This window comes from Papaver somniferum, chromosome 4 (assembly GCF_003573695.1).
Source record: "Papaver somniferum cultivar HN1 chromosome 4, ASM357369v1, whole genome shotgun sequence".
Lineage (NCBI taxonomy): Eukaryota > Viridiplantae > Streptophyta > Magnoliopsida > Ranunculales > Papaveraceae > Papaver > Papaver somniferum.
In genome coordinates, this window is record NC_039361.1 from 12,716,836 (window position 1) to 12,722,434 (window position 5,599).

Here is a 5,599-nt window from a genome sequence, read left to right on the forward strand (position 1 = left end):
CAATTAATCTCAAGTTCAATATGAACTCTCCCCCATAAAATGTCATCCCCGAAGGAACAACAAAGGTGACCTTACTTTCACAAGAAAAGAAGGATTTCTTTGGACAAAATCAAAATCAAATCACATGAAAACATGAATTTGAATCCAAAGTATTCTATTGAATTATTCATAAAAAAATTCATGATTAATCCAATCAAAATGCACAATTGAATTAATCACAAGAAAACTCATAATTAATTCAATTGAAATACACAACCAAATTAACCACAAAAATGATTAATTCAATTGGTCATGCTCGACATAAGAGAACTTACGGAGCAACAACTAAAATAACCATAAGAGAATGATCAGTTTATTTGGACATGCTCAAACATAAGGAACCTTACGGAGCAACACAGTATATGCACAAAAATGTGGATCGGAGATCGACCAATACTGCGGAATAGACAAGGATTCATCCTATTTTCCATCACTATTTGCACAATGACATACAATAGGATTAATCCTTGTACACAAAAGTTTTATCCTTTCTTCCATCAAAACAATGACATAAAAGGCTTTAACTTTTGTAATGTAAAAAGTTCATTCTATCTTCTATCAATACATTCATACTGACATAATAGAGATAACTTTTGAACAAGTATGGGACAGTCACATGTTCACGGACGTAAGCAACATATCCCATAACAATTTGCAATATATAAAATCATAAAGATTAAAATTGCAAAAAATCATCTTCCAAAAACTTAGAGTTTAAATAAATAAATCTAAAAAACATGAAGATGAAAATCGTTGGACATAGTTATGTGTACTCACAATAATGGCTATTCCAAACCCTAGTTATTCTTCTAAAAACATAAAAAGAAGATTTACTAGACAATATAAACCAAAACAAACTCATAAACACAGAGTAATCACAAGCCATAATCAGAGTTCATGTACGGAAGCTTCACTGGTACCAAGACCTTCAAACTTGTGGCTAATTGTATCAATTACATCTTCAGAGAAGATATCCTCATTGAGAAGATCCTTAACTTGTGACTTCATGAGAACAAGGTCAGAATAAACCTTTTTCAACTCAGTTTGTAACAATTTAAGATCCTTTACAGAGTTCTCGAGCTTCAATTGAGTCTTCCCAAGATCAGTGAGAAAACCATGAACTACTTCAGCAGAGACCATCTTAGCATTTTCTCTATCTTGATGAGAAAACACATAATAGCATGAAGCACATGATTCGAGTTCGTCAGACTTAACAAGGGTTCTCTTCTTCAAAAAAAAAAAACTCCAAATAAACCGAATCATCAATTAAATCGGCTGGTAAATCCCAAGAACTTGGAGTAGATCCCATCCTTAAAAGAGCACAACAAAAGTATGCGTACTCAATAAAAGGTTTGGTATTTATAGGTTACACAAGAACCAAGGTTTAGGGTTTCCAAGATTGGCCCGTTCCTGTGAGAAAATACATGCACGTACTTATCCTTATACCAAACGGTTATGAAGAAGATATAGCACAAATTTGCTTAATGAGTAAAAAACTCAGCTCTAAAATAAATTTGTTCTCAAAAGAGAAAAATTTAGAGCACAACAACTGGACACCCCTTTTTGGAAGAGAAAACAAAAACAAAACAATACTCATGCAACAAAAAGTGTTTGTAATTGATAAAACAACTAAGAACGATAAGAAGATAGTTGGAGATTCATAAATACATTTTGTCATCAAGTATGCCTAAAAAATATGTCACTCTGTTAGGATTTTTATTGAGAATGAGAATTCAACCTTGTGATTAATTAGCACAAGTATGAGCCTTGAGCTCATCAAATGACCGTTGTTTACGGTTAAATCTCTTTATCCTAATCTTTGAGGAAAAACCATTATGATGTGAAAGGTTATCATAAAACTTACTATCATCAAGGTATGACAAAAAGTTTTGATTCTTACCTGAAGAGTTTTCAGAGGGACTTGTCAGCCTGTTGATGATATTTTTGTATCTTTCGATTATCCCTTTTAGGTTGGCTTCCCTTATTCCGTTGTTCGCTTCTTCTGGTACCTTTTTCACATCATGAACAACATAATCTCCCTTCTCAATTGACGAATATACATGAGTTCTTCTTCATCGAAATAGCTTAGGAAGACTGTTATGTGTTTGAACATTTGAGGAACACATTGAACAGACTTTCCTGATGGGGTACACAGGGTGAGTACTAAAACCAATTGGTTTAGACATACGAATATCAGTTACACCTTTGATAATTAAATCTAAGGTGTGTTGAAGACGAATAATATAATTGCCATTCAACATAGAATTCCTCTTTTGTTTACTCGGTCCTTTTGAATCACAAAAGAGACACACTTTCTGATCACCTGAGTGATTAGACAAAACAGTCTTAAAACTATTAGGAGAATTCTTCCTTCCGTCTGATATGGAAGACACAGGCACATCTATCTCAACAGGAAGGGTTTTCGTTTTTACTTCTGAAAGTGATTCCTTTATAACTCTTGAATGGAGAGTTTACTTAAGAGATGTTCAATTTTCAAAGCATCCTTTTTGAGAATTTCCTCTTGAAAAATCTTTAAACGAGAGTCACGCTCACTTACCATACCAACTGGGATATTGACTTTGTGTTACAAACGATTGACATTAACAACCTGGATCCTAAGAGTTTTAGAATCGTTGAACTCTCTTTGGATGCATTCCTTTCAACTTCAGAGAAGGAATCGTCAGTAAAATAGTCATAGAAACATTTGTAAACGTACGTCTGTTTCATTTAAACACAAGGTTCATCTATATTCGAGAATGAAAAATCTTTCTCTTTAATAGACTTCATAGAAACAGAACTTTTATTTCTGGTGATGCGTTTATCAGAGACTATATCGTCCATCCTCAGATCGCTACAAACACAGACTTATGAGGTCTTTAATGTGTTTGCCTGCTCTGATACCAACTGAAAATGCGGGGGTCTAACAACCCCACCCAACAATTCGTTTGGCAATCTGAGAGGACCTACTCTAATACACTTTCTAGAGAATCAACTAGGCCGTCAGATTCAATCTAGAATAAAGCATATCAAAGAGTTTAATATCTCTAACTCATTCAATCTGCAATCAACAAATAGAAATCTGCGAGCCCGATTGAATAAGAGGAGTAACTTTAATGGTACCAAATACCAATGTTCAACTGTCAATCAATGTAAATAAACAACCCAAGGTTGGATATTCTAATTGATTGATCTTAACACACAACCTGTGATATTTCAATTATATAACAAAATATAATGCGAAAAAAAATAATACAGACACCAGAATTTTGTTAACGAGGAAATCGCAAATGCAGAAAACCCCCGGGACCTAGTCCATATTGAACATCACACCGTATTAAGCCACTACAGACACTAGCCTACTACCAATTAACCTCGGACTGGACTGTAGTGTAACCCTAATCAATCTCACACTGATTCAAGGTACAGTTGCGCTCCTTACGTCTCTGATCCCAGCAGGATACTACACACTTGATTCCCTTAGCGGATCTCACCCACCAACTAAGAGTTGCTACGACCCAAAGTCGAAGACTTGATAGAAAAATCTGTCTCACACAGAAAAGTCTACATGATTGAATAAATTTGTCTCCCACAGAAATACCCAAGAGTTTTTGTTCCATCTTTTGATAAATCAAGGTGAACATTAACCAATTGATATCACAGACTTATATTCCCTAAGAACAACCTAGAATTATCAATCACCTCACAATAAACTTAATCGAATAGCGAAACAAGTTATTGTGATATCATAAACGATGAGACGAAGTTTATTTGTGATTACTTTTCTATCGTGCCTATCAGAGATATAAAATCTCGAGCCAATTATTTCAATTTCACTCCACACGATAGAAACATCAAGATCAGATAACGCAACTACAAAGATAATAGTTGGGCCTGGCTTCGCAATCCCAACGAAGTCTTCAAGTCGTTAACCTACAGGGTCTCGAGAAGAAACCTAAGGTTAAAGGAGAATCGACTTTAGTTATTCAACTAGTAACACACAGGAGGTGTGGGGATTAGGTTTCCCAGTTGCTAGAGTTCTCCTTTATATAGTTTTCAAATCAGGGTTTGGAATCCAAGTTACCTTGTTAACAAAGCATTCAATATTCACCGTTAGATGAGAAAACTAATATCTTTCAACCGTTAGATCGAACTTAGCTTGTTACACACAAATGAAATGTACCCTCATTTAGGTTTATGTAACCGTATCTAAACGTGTACACCAGGTTGGTTCACAAAATCTTAACCGAGGTTAGCCATATGATTACTCTCATATCAACCTTATTCATCTTAACCATAACTAGTTCAAATGACTCAAATGAAACTAGTTAAAGAGTTGTTCAATTGTATAGAAAACACAATCGAAACCAAATCGGTTTGATTCACTTGAATCAATCATGAACATTATAGCCACAGTTTGCAAAGATCGCATTCCTTATGATTTAAATGTTTAAGTTCATGAACTGACCGATTTGAAAAAGTAACCAGCTTAAGTATGTGTATGGGTATGCGTACTTAAAGCAACCGGATTTTGAGTTTGTTAAGTTTCCAAACTCAACAGAAATTTTCGGTTCGAAAACATCTGACAGTATGTGTACGGGTACGCATACTTAAGGTGACTAGTTTAGGAGTTTGTAATTCCCAAACTCAGCAGATATTTTCGGTTCGAAAACTTCCTCCAGTATGCGTACGGGTACGCATACTTATCTTGTCTCCTTCACCAATTTCGTATACACACATATGCATACTCTTGGTTCCCGGTTTATGGATTTATACACTAATGTGCGAACACACTATATATGCTTATATCCAAAGATGGTTACATTATCAACTCTTTATTTCAATCATTTAAACATTATTCTATAATGACAATTGTCATTTTCACACACTATTAGCATCAAAGCAATTTTCAAGATATTGAAATAATCATTATCGAAACATTCCAAGCCTACATCAAATGATTGTATCACAAAAACCATGTAATATGTTACTCGGCAATTTTCTCATGATATAAGATGAACTTGGTCGAAGCGAAAGCTTACCAACATATATTTTGAGAAATATGTACGAGATATACTCATCTCGAAATCTCAAATGTGTATAGAGAAAACTATATCGTAATACGACTTATGTCTCAATATAGGAGATAGTATAAATAGACTTTCCAAGTGATAGATGAGTTCAAGTCTCCACATACCTTTTGTCGAAGAAGTTCCACAATCTCCCCTTAGTAGTTCTTCGTGTTCAAGAGATGAACGCCAAGAGATATAAGATCAACTACACTATCTATATCCTAGTCCGAGACATCTATAAATAGGCTAGAAATCAAGACTTATAGTTTTGATCACTATCATTGACAAACATGCTTGAGATAGCAGCCCATGCGGGTTCGACCGAGCAATGCTCTAACAAAAGGCTTCATTGGGATTCTGAAGCCAGACCCAACTATTTTCTCTGTAGTTGCGAGTTCTGATCTTATCTTGTTTTATCGTATTGAGTATTATCTTCTCGAATATTTTCTCGAGATTTATCTCCAATTGGTAAGATATAAAAAGTAATCACA